Below are 16,466 nucleotides of genomic sequence, written 5' to 3'. Positions count from 1 at the left end.
GTGGGTAAGACAAGGTGCTAATACATCAATGGCAAATTTTACAGGTTTCACTTGAATATCGTCCGCGTCAGCAGCTCTACTATTGCTTAGGGTTAAAAACGTCGCTACAAGCTCACTATTAGTGACTGGGTCTAAAAATATAGTTGGATTACTTCGCTCCTTCATATATCTTAAATCAGGGTTTCTACTGGTAGCACCACCGATTGATAAAAAGACGTCATTAAATGCGTCAGCTAACTTAGTGCCTTGAAGTTCTATCCCATCTTTTACGATTGTGGTTACCGCTTCTGAATCATTACCAAATACAGTGTTTAGTGCCTTCCAAACGTTGTTTGTGCGTCCTTGTGTTGCTTCGAACAGGTTAGAGTAATATTGCTTTTTTGCATTACGAAGATGTTTTGTGCCTGAATTCCTGTACTTCTTAAACACTTTGAGGGCTTCAAGGGACTTACTCTCTATAAATGCCTTAAACAACTGGTCCCGTTTTTTAATAAGCTTCAGGCACTCTTTATCCACCCAAGGCTTCCTACTTTTCTTACAAATTCTAAACGTCTTGATAGGAAAACACGCAAGGTATACCTTAGAGAACTTGCTCATAAATAACTCATACGCTAAGTTAGGATCGCTCACTGCGAACGCATCGTTCCAGTTTTCTCTGCTTAAGCAGTCTCTAAAAGCGGAGAGCGTATCAGGAGTAATGCGTCTGTATGAAAATTCAGAGCGCATTCGTGTAGGCGTGTTAACGACTTGACTAACAAACATAAATATAGGCAAGTGGTCGCTGATATCGTAAATCAAAGTGCCAGCTCTAACAAGGGAAGGATCAATATTGGTGACAAACAGATCTAAAAGTGTAGTTGATTGTGTAGTTATTCGTGTAGGAGACGTTATAAAGTTTTGACACGAGTGAGAGCTTAATAATGATTCTAGTTCTAATTTAACCCCGCTATTCTGTAACATGTCAATGTTCAGATCACCACCTAGAATTAATGTATATTTTCTTTCACTGACAAATTCTAAGAAAGAGTCTAAAAAGGCAAGAACAGACGACCGTCATTTGAAGGCGGGCGATAACAAACACAAAAAACAGAAGTACCACATCTAATGGCAAGCGTTTCGTAAAAAGGAGTGATACAGCTGAATTCTGACATTAGTTCAGAATCCATCGAGTAAGAGATTAGCATTGCTACGCCACCACCCCTTTTGCCTGTGCGGTTCATGTAATAATATTTATACGTCGGAGTTGTAAACACATCCTCTTCCGAGGCAAACCATGTTTCTGAAAACATCATGACATTAAAGCGTATTTGCGCTTCGCCGAAAAAATAGTCAAGTGCATCCTGCTTATTTCTACCAGACCTCAAGTTAAAATGAACACAACTAAGACATTTCTGAAAACTAGTATCGCAAAAGTATTTAACCCATTAGCGACCAAGAAAAATCTAGCAAAGGGATTTTCTTCATTTTTAGCCCATAATACTCTCATATAAAGAAAAAGAGATTGCTGAAATTTCGTGACGATTGCTTTATTCCTTCCAGAGGTTACACAGGTGTACTTTTTATAGTACACTGGGTCTTCCCCATAGCACATGTGGCTACTTCACTGCATTCCTATTGGTGGCGTGAATTTTGTTATTATGTCTGCGATTTTTACTCAGGGTGATATAACACTTCTTGCAGGCCCTCATAAATATTTTCTGGCTATACTGGCACCGCAGTTATCCTACTTTGCACGGAAAGCTTTCTCCTTTTCAAAGAAGCATCAGATACGATTGAGTCAGAGTGTCTGCGAACCGCTGGTTACTGCATGTCAAGGTGTAGATAATAATGAGTAACGTTCTTACCAAAGCAAAAATAGTCAGCAGGCTCGTCTCTAGCAATTTGGCAGATTGTTCAGGCTTTCACAATTGCAAAGTTGAGCTTTGGTGTCAACAACCACTATCTTTTTTTGTCCCTGATGCTGATATACTGGCAGTAGATGGCTTGATGCGAAAGGTCAACACCTGCCATACCGCTGTTGTAAAAGGAAAGGTGTTTTGGCTTTAAAAAAATCTGTTTTTCTTGTGCTATAGGCAACCACCACTCTATACAAAACACGTAGGCTCACTGCTGTTATAACTGCAACCCATAGTTACTATACTGTTGATCGTAGACTTCAATAAAAGCATGTAACCTATACCACTGAAGCAAGAATCGATGTTTCATGGCTGCTTCTATTTCATCGCTTTCTTTGACCCGAGTGGACACTTCCTAAACCCGTTTTGGCGAACGGTTCCTCTAGCCCTAAATTCCTCCCAGTGGAGCGTTACAAGAATGTCTTGAGAGGTAAAAAAATTACAAAAAAAAAGATGAAATGGTCACTAAGCGTTGAAATCACCTCAGGTGACGACAAGACAACACGCGCTTCCAAAAGTTTCATTTCTGACCTCAAGTACTTTCCGCAGACGGTGTGAATGGCATAACAGTAACTGTCTGCTCTGCAGAACCTTCAGTTCTTATAACCAAACTTTATTACAACCAATTAAAATCATACCATCATCATACTCAAGACCGCTAGCGGCAAGTACAGCAGCCTCCGAGGCCTTGCTGAGCAGACAAAGTGATTTTTTCCGAAAAATTGGAAGGAACCATAAGATCTATGAACTGGAATAAATAGGCGCCGTTCTGCACACAGGAAGACCCAGTGTACTATAGAAAGTACAGCAGTATATAAATCATCACAGAGCAAAAAACGCCAAAGGTGCGGGACATTCAAAGCATCCGTTGTTTACTTTCGTCTTTCGTGCTGCTCTATACTTGAAACTAGCGTAATATGTACATAAATACGGCCGTGAGCAAATTATAAGCAAGCAACTACCGGTGCAGTTCGTGGGAAACAAACATGCTGAAGTTTCACCACGGAAAGCTGACATACTGAGCAGAGGAAGTGCGCCAAATTGGTTAAGGGGGGTTGGCCAATCCCCTGTTGACAAAAGCATGCCCTACTTGAAAAGAAAATTTCAGTCTTTGGTGGTGAAATTATAAAAAAATTAACTGTACTTTTAAAAGTACGCTGGGCGCTAATGGGTTAAGGTTTGCAACGTCTATCTGCGCAGTCGAAGGATCAAGCATGATCGGAGCAAAAACAGAGATAAATGGAAGGCTTTTTCAGGTTGAACTATGTCACAGCTTATCAAGGTCAGCCACGCAACGAATGACAACGGCGCTACACCTTCTCTTTTCCTCACTAGGATCTTGCCATTGCAGTGCCATGAAAATCGGTAGTCATTGTCCTCTGCCCATTCCTTAGCGCGACGGAGCAACTCTCTGTTTTGGTGTGTCATGTTTTCAGTGATCGAGACTCCAGATGAACCATTTCTGAGGGATTTACGCTTTTCCAGCCATTTATCTCGGGTTGACTGCTGGGCAAACCTAACAAGAATTCCAGGCGTTTTGTTTGGTTTAGAAGGAAGCCTGTGAATAGCGCCAATGTCATTTGCCGTCAGCTCTGGCAGGTTAACAGTCTTAGCCACAGCATTCAACTTGCACATCAAGTCCTCATTTGGCGTAGCTTGGATGCCATAAACTTCTACGTTCAATTTCCTGCTACGAAATTCCAAATCATTGACAGTCGCTTTCAGTTGGTGAACGTCACTTGAAGTACATACAGCCTCTAATTTGTCTACACGTCTGTTCAAGTTACTAATGTCTTTCTCTTGTTTAACTTGTCGATTCAGGATATCGTCGTACTTCTGGGACAATAACTCGATAGAGTCCTTAATTTCCCCAACCTGAGCAGGCAATCCTGCTAGAGCATCAAGCCTTCGAGTTATATCTGCCAGGCAATCAGTTAGCTCAGAGTCCATGTTCCCTTTGTCCCCACTTTTAGCTTTAGACGGACGGCATGCCACGCATCGCCATGCCCTGCGGCCGCTCTCTCCTTTTTCCTTAAATGTTGACTCCGACCAGCCAGAACAACTACCAATCTGATAGGAGGACTCACATTCGCTGCACATCAGGAACTGGCCGTCATCTGGCAGGGACTCATTGCAGGACTGGCAAGTGTCTGCCATTACTCGTGGACCAGAAGCTCGACGTATCACACAGTACAGCAAAGATATATAGAGCACATACCACTGAGCAAAGCACGGAACACGGTGGCAACGGCGGTAGCAGTAACGCAGCGTTAAGCAACGATTAAGTGAATTTTACCAACCTGGATAAGCAAAAAAGAGCAGATAAGCCAAGCGTCCTTTCGCCCCCGCCGCCGCCGCCCGTGTGTCCAGCTGTAATTCCGGCACAGGAAACGCGACAACACTTGGTGGGTGGATCACGGGTTGGATGACGTCAAGCAGGGCACAGTGTTGCAGCCAGGGCAGCAGTTGCGGGGGAAGTCTGGAGGGTGAAGAAATTTCACGCTGAACAACACTTGCCGAAAAATTTAACAAATTTTTTAAAGATGTCAGCAGTTCTCAAAACCCTCAATCTTTGAACAGCACAATTCCTAGGAATAGCCGCAGCATTTATTTTGATCCGACAGATGAACGCGAGGTATGTAATATATTCAACTCGTTGAAAAATAGCAAATCACGCGATATTGATGGCATACAAATTATTCCAGTTAAATATGTGCTGAACGTAATCGCCCGCCTACTGACATATATATAATCTGGCGTTATCAACAGGTTGATTTCCCAAATTAATGCAGATCTCCAGAGTAATTGTACTTTTCAAGAGTGGCGATAAAAACGATATGTCCAACTGTCGACCGATTTCCATTCTGCCGATTTTTTCTAAGGGCCTAGAGAGAGTAATTCATAAAAGACTCATGAAAAGACTCTGCAATAAACTTAACCTCATTAATCCGTCACAGCATGGTTTCCACCCAAACAGGTCCACTGAAACAGCCTTACTAATGCAAAAAGAGATAATCCTCGAGGCACTTGAAATAGGGAGATGTGCATAGGTGTTTTTGTGGATTTCTCGAAGGCTTTTGATCGCCTAAACCATCAAATACTACTCAACAAGCTAGAAAAATATGGAATCCGTGGCACTGCAGCTTGTCTACTAAAGTCCTACCTACAGCATCGACATCAATGTGTAACAATAGATCATCATGTTTCAACTCTTCAACCTATAACCACTGGAGTTCCACAAGGAAGTATTTTGGGACCGCTACTGTTTATTGTATACATAAACGACATAACAAATATCAGTAACCTTCCAAAATATCTTCTGTATGCAGATGATACCAGTCTCTTATTTGGGGGCAATAACATTCCATTGCTCATTTCAAACACAAACAGTGTGTTAGAAAAGTTGAAATCGTGGAGCGCAGCAAATTCCTTTATAATAAATAGTAAAAAAACAAAAGCGGTACTTTTTCATTACCGGCAGAGTGTCGTTACATCAGATCTTAGGCTAAAAATAAACAACTCTATTATAGAGGTGGTAGAAACAGTTAAAACGCTAGGAATTTTCTTTAACAAGAACATGAGCTGGGACCCTCATATTAGCTTCACTTTAACCAATTTATCAAAGTGCGTCGGAATGCTCGCGATATTTCGCTCCTATCTACCCGTATCGATTAAATTAATAATATACAACACATTATTCATGTCGTATGTTAACTACTGTTTCCTAGTCTGAGGCTCTACTACTCAAACTAACCTGCACAAGATATGCATGCTGCAAAAGAAAGCAGTACGTCATATAGCAAATGTTGACTACCTCGCACATACCGAAGAACTGTTTAAGAGATTCAAAATCATACCCGCTCATAAGCTATACGAACTTTTCTTAGCCATAAGATATAAAAAATCCATTTCTCACTGTGACAACTTCTTGACAGCATTGTCATCCCTCGAAACAAACTCAACGCCATACTCGTTTCGAAAACACGAACGTTGGACCATTCCCTTTTGCCGTACAGAACACGGTCGACAGATGATGCGTCATGCAGTTACAAGGTTACTAAACAAATTCATCTTTGAACGTTTTTCTCTTGAAACATCTAGTACACAAACTCTAAGAAATCATTTTTTGTAAGCCGCTGTATTCCCTTTGTGTGAAAAGTGTGACACGAATGACTTTTGCATTTATGTTAACACCAATGTATTGCGTATTAATGAGCATGTACCAATAGTTTATATCGATTGTTTTGAAATTCCTGTATTATATTCTGTTAGGTATCGTGCGTGGATTTTGTACTTTTTTTTAATTTTTTGCCCTTGCTGCACGCCATGTAGGGTGGCTCGGGCTCCCTCAAGCGAAAATCGTTCGCTTTTTGCCTGAGCCTGCCCAGATCATAATGATGTAAATAAAACTGACTTGACTTGAGTTGGGGCAGAAGGATTGAAATGGCGGAGAATTGGATGCGATGTGAGGAGAAACCTAAGCTGGCGAAAAGAAGAATCGCGCTCAGATGTCCAATCATAGGAAGCGTCTTTGTGGAGCAGGCTCGTGAGTTGGTGAGCGATGTCAGCGAAAGAGGAAATAAAGCTCCGAAAATACGAACAAAGTCCGATGAAGCTGCGAAGTTCCTTTGCAGTCTGAGGTGTTGGAAAGGATGCTACAGCCGCGGTCTTCTGTGGGTCAGGGCGGACACCTTCACGGTTGACGAGGTGTCCGAGCACCAATGTCTGACGTTCACCGAAGCGACATTTCTTCCAATTAAGCGCCATACCAGCGCGTTTCAGGCAATCCAGCACAAGGGTGAGGCGTTCGTTGTGCTCATTGAAAGTCCTGCCAAAAATGACGACATCATCGAGGTAGCACATACAAATATCCCATTTCAAGACCCGTAAGATCGCGTCCATAAATCGCTCAAAAGTTGCAGGAGCATTACAGAGCCCTAAACGCATTACGTTATATTCAAAAAGGCCGTCCGGTGTGATAAAAGCAGTTTTCTCTTTGTCCTCGGGATGCATAGGAATCTGCCAGTAGCCCAACCGTAGGTCAACGGATGAGAAGTACGATGCAGAGAACAAGCAGTCAATTGCATCATCAATCCGAAGAAGTGGGTACATGTCTTTCTTTGTTACAGCATTCAGGCGGCGATAGTCCACACAAAAGCGCCATGTGCCATCTTTCGTTTTGACTAGAATGACAGCAGTGGCCCAAGGACTGCAGGACTCTTGTATAACACCCTTTTGCAACATATCCCGAACTTGCTGATTGATGACCTGGCGTTCTGTTGGGGACACTCTCTATGGCTTCTGTTGAATGCGGTGTGAGTAACCGCTGTCAATCTTATGCCACGCCGTGTACGTGACACGGGAATGCTACAGGAACGATTGGGCTCTGAAAAGTCAAAGATGGACGTGTATTTGACCAGCAAGGTTTCTAGCACATCACGCTGGACACTGTTCAGAGACTTGCTGATCATCCGACGCAGTTGTGAGTCATTGGCTGGAGTAGCAGCAACTACGTCTGGTGCATCAGCAACCAAAGCCACCGAGGCTGGGCCATCTTGATTGCACGTGGCGATCTTCATGTGAACTGGTAAAACCACTGGCTGCGAAGAACAGTTGATGGCCCACAATTGTGTCCTGCCCTCGAACACCGACACCAGGCGATGCGGAACCAGAATGACTTTCTTGGCGCAGTTAGAATAGAGAGGCGCCACTGTGGCATCGAAGGTATCGGAAGCACGGCTGGGGCATGAAACTGGGACACACTTGATAGAAAGCGGGGGCACACTGGTATCCTCGGATACACAAAACACATCTTGTCGAGCCGGCGTGTCCTCGAAGAGTCCAGATGGAAGGGAACCATCAACGCAAGTTCCCCATAGCGACAGTCGACAGTTGCACCACAAATTCGTAAAAAGTCAATACCTAAGATAACGTCATGCCTACATCTCGGAAGCACTGCAAACTCCGCTGTAAAAACGGCTCCGCCGAGGTACACCACAGCACTGCATATCCCCAAGGGGCACAACAACTCACCGCCCGTGCCATGAAAGTTAACATTGCGGTCCCAAAGAAACATACATGGTCTGTTCTGAAAGTAGTAGGACTCATTTTTTTAAACAAAATTGATTCAAGAGAATAGTACAAACGATTACAATTTTTCAAGGTAGCACCTTTCCGCACCTACACGCTGCTGCCAATGAGTTTTACAGTTTTCGTACGCCTCCAGGAAAGCCTGGACCGGAATGCTGTTTAGCTCCCTCGTCACGGCCTGTTGAACCACCTCTACCGATCCGTGATGTTTCCCCTAGAGCGTCGCTTTTATTCTCAGAAATAGAGAAACGACTGGCGGGGCCAAGTCGAGGCTGTAGGGGGGCTGAGGCAGCGTTTATTTATTTATTTATTTCGGATACTTTCCAGGCCCAAAGGCATTACAGAAAGGAGTGGTAAGATACATAAAATGAACAGTGCATGTTAAACAATATTATTTACAAAAGGGCAGAAAATACAGTTGTCTTGAAATTGCAGATGTCAGAAATGGCAGCGATGGAGGGAGGAAGGTCGTTCCAGTCTGCGCTCGTTTTGGGAATGAATGAATTATGACACATTTTTGTTCTGGAAAATGGAACAGCAACTTTAAACATGTGGTCAGAACGGGACGATATGTATGATGGTCGAGCAAAAAGATGATCCTTTAATACATGGTTGTGACGATACATTCTATGGAAAAGACAGAGTCGAAAACATTTACGGCGAGAGGAAAGGTCTGGCAGGGTAAGGGTGTTTTTCATGGAAGTAATGCTGGCGTGACGGGAATAGTTAGATAAGATGAAATGTGCTGCGCGATTTTGAATAGATTCATGTGTGTGGATTAATGTGATTTGACTGGGATCCCATACTGCGCAACCATATTCTAGCTTCGGCCGCACTAATGTTTTGTAAAGTGTTAGTTTTATTGGTAGAGGCGCAGCAGAGAAACTTCGACGTAAATATCCAAGAACCCGGTTGGTTAGCGTTATTAGTGGCATGCTCACGTGCATATGCCATGATAGGTTACGTGAAATATGAACACCTAGGTATCTGTATGACTTGACGTATTCAAGGGAAGTGCCACGAAGAAAGTAAGTGCGCGTGTTGTCAGTGATGTTAGTGCGACGCGATACATGCATTGTTCTGCATTTGCTAGCATTTTTTTTTTAAAAGATTGAAAAGATTTATTTCAGCAGAGCAGTTACAGCATCTGCTGCAGGGACAGAGGCTAAAGGCTGTGGCGCCTGACGAGGCCTCTGTCCCTCTGCAGTCGACGGAAGTGCAATACAAATTTGAGTATAACAAGAGTATAACAAATATAACAAGTATAACAAGTCACATAATTAAAACAAATGTGGGTAAAGTATGCCATTATAATCACAACATTAACACAGTATGATAAGTACAAAAAAAATGCAAGCATGAGCCATTTATCGCACCAGTTAGATATGCTTGTAAGGTCTTCTTCAAGCTTAATAGAGTCAGTGTGGTCAGTTATTGTGCGATAAATGACGCAATCATCTGCGAAAAGCCTGATAGATGAATGGGAAATGCATTTAGGTAGGTCGTTAATGTAGATAAGGAAGAGAAGAGGTCCCAGTACCGAACCCTGCGGTACGCCCGATGTTACAGAAATGTGAGAAGATGAACAGTCGTTAGCAAAAACGTACTGAGTTCGATTAGAAAGAAACCTTTTAATCCAGTTTAGTACATGCGGATCAATGTTAAGCATGCTAAGTTTAAAAATTAGGAGATCGTGTTAAACAGTGTCGAAAGCTTTCGCAAAGTCCAAAAACACGCAGTCTACATCGAAGCTCATGTCAGCATGGGTAAATAGGTCATTAGTAAAACATATAAGTTGTGTTTCACATGAGAACGTCTTTCTAAAACCGTGTTGTTCAGCCGCAAAGAAGGAATTAGACTCAAGGAAAGTGATGAGATGCGAATAAATAACATGCTCCAAAAGTTTACACGGGATACTTGTGAGTGATATGGGACGGTAGTTATTGGAGGAATGGGTGTTACCTGATTTAGGGACCGGAACAACCTTGCCAACCCTCCAATTGCTTGGGAGTACTGAGCAACCTAGAGACTGTGAAAAAAGTATCGAAAGCACAATGGACGAATACGGTTGAGTAATTTGAGCATTTTACAATTGATTGAATCTTCGCCCAATGAAGAAGATATTTTCATGTTATCAATCAACTTTGCTATGCCCGCAAAGTCTATAGTAATGGAATTCATTGGCAAGTAAGAACAATTAGGTAGAGACGGAAGAGTAATAGGAGCACTTTTGAGGAAAACGGAACAAAATACATCATTCAAAACGGAACAGCACTGGTTCGGAGGGATCGGGACATTGTCAGAACGGGCTAGTTGGATTACTTTGCTTTCTTTGCCTCCAACAATACTCCGGAATTTGCGTGGATTAGATTCTAGAAGCGATGGGAGGGTGTTGTCAAAAAAATTCTTTTTTTGTATTTTTGATTGCGATAGCGTATTCTGCGTGAATGTGATGATACGCAGCCCAGCGTTCAGGAAGGTTAGTTGCTTTGGCGCGACGAAAAATACGCTTCTTTTTGTTACGCAGGCGGCGTAGGGTTGCAGTAAACCACGGTGAGGCAGAATGCGAAAGAACCGTTCTTTTAGGCACATGACGATCTATTAGTGTAAGCATTTTGTGTTTGTACAATAACCAGTTCTCTTCAACGGTACGTTTAGAAAAGTTTAGTGTGTACTCAGTAATGAATGACTCTAGTTCAGCTGTGATGGATGTGGTATCGGCGGCATTGTCGTCACATATAGTTTTAACAACTTTCGTAGCACGAATTTTTTTCTTAATTGCGAAGTGGAGAAGCGAGTGATCACTGACTCCTTTAATATACGTTGGAATGGAGACCAAATCAGGTGCTGTGGTAAAAAAGAGGTCTAAAGTGTTAGAGGAACTGCTGGTAGTGCGTGTGGGTTCATGAATCAGCTGTGTTAGATTGAAATCAGCGCAGATGTCTAAAAAATGGATGCATTCGGAGGATGGCTGCTTAAGAGAAGGAACACCAGTTTTCCACACTATATTTGGGAAATTGAAATCACCTAATAAGAACAAATGCGATTTTGGGTATCGGACAATTAATTTGTTAAGGACATCATGAAGATCAGCGCAGAAAGTAGCTGGTGAAGATGGGGACCTATAACATGCACAAAAGATAAGATCGCCTGTTGGAAAAGCTACATGAGTGCAAACTATTTCTAACGGTGAATCAATGGGGATAGCGAAGGAATTGATAACAGCATTCACGGCAATGAGTACGCCTCCACCTGCACGGATATCGCGATCGAATCTGTAAAGGTTATATGTGTTTTCACAGTCTAATATTTCACTATTTTTTTATTTTTGCTGAGAGCCATGTTTCAGTAAGAACAACTATATCAGCTGAGCATGCGTCGATATGAGATGACAGCGATGTGCGTTTGCTGGTTATACTTCGAACATTCGTGAAAATAAGAGATATGCAGTTTTTTTCGCTTTGGACAAGAGATAGTAATGCTGAATCTGAATTTAACGAGGGTGAAACCGGTGGTGTGTTGCCTGTTTTGGGTCGAGTCGCGCTCCTTGCTGGTCCGATCTCGCATACTTCGTCTGTGGTTGCGCTATACACGTAGCACTTATTACCTACGATTAGTTTGTTATGTCGCAAAGAATATAACTGACCGCTAGCCTTTCCAAAGTCATTTAATGCTTTCCTCGATCGACGGGTAGCTTTGCAAAAATCTTCGCCGATTGACACACCCTCTCCTTTAAACTTCGATTTTAGGGAAAGTATGCAGTCTCTCATTTTGGAAGACGCAAACTTGGCAATAACAGGCCGTGTCTTGCCGACATTAAATGTGCCTAATCTATGGGCTCTATGAATTGCGACTTCCGACGAATTCATGTTGACGCACTTAGAAAGAAAGTGATGTATCTGGGCTTCTGATTGTACCCACGTTTCTGATAAGTTGTCCGAGATTCCATAAAAAATCAAGTTATCGCGTCTTGATTGATCCTCGAGATCGTCTAGTCTTGACGCGAGCACAGCATTTTCATTTCAAATTGCTTCTTGAACTACGCAAGCAATATCTGTTCCTGAAGGCGTATTTTCAAGAGACTCAACCGCGGCTTCCACGGCAGCCACTCTATTGGAGAGGTGGGAAACAGTCTCAGTAAGGGCTTCATGGTTGACCTTAAGTTCCGCTATGGCATCCATCATTTCAGTATGACGCGCGTCAAATTTGGACGACAAAGCAGCTATGGCGGCCATAACTTCACTGTGCTGACGGTCAGCGTCTCCAGGACCTGGGTTTAACTCCACGTCACCGGAAAGTAATAGCAACATAGCAGCAGATACACAATCGTTCAGAGTGGCAACCAGCACTTGTGGGCAAGGGAATAGCAGCAAACAGACATTGTTTGTACGTTTGCAAAGCAGAGATTCAGACTGACTAACCTGCACAAGAAAGCAGAACGGAGTTCTTAGCAGCAACCGCATGGTAGCTGCTCTCCCGTGCCCACTGAAAGCGCCTTGGAAAGACCAGTTGCTTAAATCTGGCCGCTGCAGTGCTGCCGCTGGTGGCAGTGTCGATGTCCCACTAGATACGGGCGTGAAGGTGACGTTTTCGGTGATCAGATATCGAAGGCTGTTGTTGGCTTCGGGGGGTGGTAGATGCAGCAGGGAATCCAATGCAGATGTGGCAGCAACACACGTGTCAGACAGTGGAAGCCATGAGCCGAGAACAGCAAACTGCACAAGAAAGCAGAACGGAGTTCTTAGCAGCAACCGCATGGTAGCTGCTCTCCCGTGCCCACTTGCGTTGCCGCCTTGTGCTGGGCAAAAAATCGGGGTCCTCATTCACATCATGAAGAAGATCCTACCGGTTGGCCAACTCCTCCTCTGACAACACTCCCGGCACCAACTTCGCGCACGCTTTCCTCATGGATAAGTTTTCTGTCACGATCTCAAAAAATTGGGTTTGAGGAATGCTCAAGTCATCAGCAATCATTCTGATACTCATTATACGATCAATGTTAAGTAAATGTTTCCCTCGCTACACATTTTCGTTGGTCTTGCTGGTCGAAGGGCGTCTGAAGCGGTCGTCTTCCTCCACTCTTTCTTTACCTTCTTGGAAAAGCGTGTGCTGCTCAAAAAACACCTGATCTACCCATGGAAGCGTCACCGTAGGCCTCCTTAATCATGTTGTGAGTCCCTTAGCCCGTTTTACCAAGATTTACTCAAAATTTGATCGCGTATCGATGATCCAGTAAACGCTCGACGATTCTGCGTGACGAGACGTTTCGACAGGGGTTCACAGTACAAGCGACCTCCTCTCTTCAACGGCCGATAGCCGACTGCCGATTTTCCCCAGCATTCCCAATATCCCCCTTCAACGACCCTGCACGCGCAGACCACCTCTCGTCCGCCTGTTCACCCAGGAAAAAACCAGTCCTACTACTTTCAGAACAGACCCTGTAACTTTGCGGCCTAGCTGGTTCTTGAATGACAAACTCATAATTGAAATAGTTGCACCCGCATCCACTAACGCCATTGTGGCCACACCATCCACAAGCACTTGAACTGTCTTTTTAAGCATAACAATTGGGAGAGGAATTTCTAAACGCAGCGCACAGTCTCCAGCGGCCTCACCTCCCGCGGCCGCACTGACTAGTTTCCCGGCGAAGGCGATGGAGAACGTCGCCGGGGTGACAAAGAACGGCGCGCAGAAGAGGAAGGGGGTGGTGAGAAACTTCGGTCCGAAACGGGAGAGTGGCTGCGTTGTCCGTCGGGCAGAAGAGGATAGTCGCTCGAGGGCAAGGGCCGCTGCCAAGGAGAGTCGTACGAATTGTTGACCGGTGGAGGAGGATGGACGGGCCGTTCGTATCGAGGTGGTGGACGGCGGCGGCAATAGCGCGCAATGTGCCCCTCGATGCCGCAGCGGCGGCACACGGGAGCGGTGCGACGAAGAGCTTGTTCTCTGGAAGACTCTGACGAGGCGGGAAGCACTGAATGCCCACGCGCGTCTTCAGGCCTTAATTCTGGCTGGGCGCCGGAAGGAGGGTGCAGGTGGTCTTGAACGATGTTCATAATCCGGATTGTAGTTCAATTCGAAGTCCGCCGAGCGTGAGTAGGAGCGATAGGGATGACTAGGTCAACCGAACCTCGACGTGTGTGCAGTTTTTACTGAACTTAGCCCAGGCATCGAGGGGACTACTAATGGAGAACCTTGATAAACGGGAACTTCAGACGGCATAGATGGTGCACACCGTGCATGGGGCTTGAATCTCAGAAGTTCCTCGAGGACGATCTGGCGGATCGCCGTTGAGAGATCCGTAAAACGCTCTTCGACGCTGGCCACAGTTGAAACGTTAGCCAGCCGCCGAAATTTAGGCGTCATATGACGAGTCTTCAATGTCTAGAATGTGCGGACGTGCCGAATGACGTCTGAGACGGCTCCCAAGTCATCTTTCGCGATTAGAAAACTGTGCACATCTTCTGCAATGCCCTTCAGAAGATGTCCTACATTATCGTCCTCGGTCATATTAGCATCCATTGTTTTGCATAACTTAAGTATTTCTTTTATGTAGGTAGTGCAAGTTTCGCCCGGTAACTGAGCCCTGTGTGCAAGCGTTTGTTCGGCCCGCTTGCGGCGTGCGAGGCAATCGCCAAAACACTGTCGCAGTTCGGTTACGAAGCGGTCCCAGGTGGTGAGGGAGTCCTAGTGGTTTTCAAACCACACCAAAGCTGTATGAGTCACAAAAAAAACCGCGTTGGCAAGCTGAGTGGCGGCGTCCCAGCGGTTAAAGCGGCTCACCCTTTGATGATGGGTCAACCATTCCTCCACGTCCTCGCCTGCTGATCCGGCGAAACTGCGAGGCTCCCAATAGTGCTGCATTGAACCGGTCACTGTTCCCACAGGCTGCTCTGCAACTTGGATCGCAGTGTCACCTTGTGCTGCAGACGGCTCTTCGGGAGGCTGCATGGTTTCGGTCAGCGGTTCCAGGCCGTCAAGGTGACGATGCCAGCGAGGCTCCAGTTGTTGAATCGGCAAGCGGCAATCAGCGTCCAACGGGTCACAACTCTCTCAACTTTCTCTTCTTTCGTTCTCCGTCTTCCCTTTCCTGCGTTTCTCCAAGGCCGTAACACTATATATATATATATATATATATATATATATATATATATATATATATATATATATATATATATATATATTGTCACGAATATTACACAGCACAGAGTTAGAAACGCAAGAACTGTTCCAGACTGCCGAGCGGTGACCAGCAAGATGGCGAAGCACTTCCTCTTCCTCCACTACCGAGCTCTATCATTGCTACCTCCTCAGCAGCATCGCCTCGATGCAGCCCGCTTTCACAGAGGGGAATAGGGGTTAAGACACGCAAAGTTGAACACAGTTATCACCACACAGCGCCGACGGCACTGAACGTCAAGTACAATCAGCAGGACGGTGGTAGTAAGGCTTCATACGAACGACGTGCACAACATCCGGATGCGGTGGTCTGCGCGATAGGTGGCCTGGGGTTGCCGGTGAAATTTTCTACGTCACGTCGCTAATGCGGCGGAGAACACGGTAAGATCCGAAGTATCGGCGCAGTAATTTTGCAGACAACCCACGGCGACGAACTGGTGTCCAAACCCACACACGGTCGCCTGGCTGATACGTAACAAATCGCCGTCCGAGATTGTAGCGGTCAGCATCGACGTGCTGTTGATGGTGGATTCGCTGCCTAGGCAGTTGACGTGCTTCTTCAGCCCGCTGAACGAAATCGGCGACGTCAAGATCAGGTTCTTGGTCACACTGTGGGTCCACGGGTAACATGGCATCCAAAGAAGTAATCACAGGACGACCTAAGACAACCTGGAGGGGCGTGAGCCGCGTTGTCTCCTACAGGGCCGTATTGTAAGCGAATGTGACGTATGGGAGAATTCTGTCCCACGTTTTATGCTCCACATCCACATACATGGAGAGCATGTCGGCCAGGGTTCTGTTAAAGCGTTCTACCAAGCCATTTGTCTGGGGGTGGTACGCCGTTGTACGCCTGTGAGTGGTGTGGGTCAGATCTAAGACTGCCTGAGTCAATCAGGCCGTTAAAGCAGCTCCGCGATCAGTAATGATAATCGCAGGGGCGCCATAACGCAGCACGATGTTGTGTACAAAAAACGTGGTTTCTTCGACAGCAGTTCCGTTTGCAAGTGCCGCTGTCTCAGCGTACCGCGTCGAATAATCCGTCGCGACAGCAATCCAACCTTTTCCAGGGGATGACTTCGGGAAAGGGCCAAGTAGGTCCATTTCCACTTGCTGGAAAGGCGTCTTCGGAGGCGCCACGGGGTGACGATATCCGGCAGGTTTGAAGGGAGGAGACTTACGGCGCTGGCAGCCTCGACAGATTTTGACGTATTTCCGCACTGATGGCAGTAATCTGGGCCAGTAGTACCTCTGCTCAATCCTTGTTAAGGTACGACTGACCCCCAGGTGGCCGGCAGATGGTTTCTT

This window comes from Amblyomma mixtum, chromosome 4 (genome assembly GCF_055824585.1).
Source record: "Amblyomma mixtum isolate Tamu chromosome 4, ASM5582458v1, whole genome shotgun sequence".
NCBI classification, from domain to species: Eukaryota; Metazoa; Arthropoda; class Arachnida; order Ixodida; family Ixodidae; genus Amblyomma; species Amblyomma mixtum.
Note: the sequence above shows the minus strand (reverse complement) of the source record.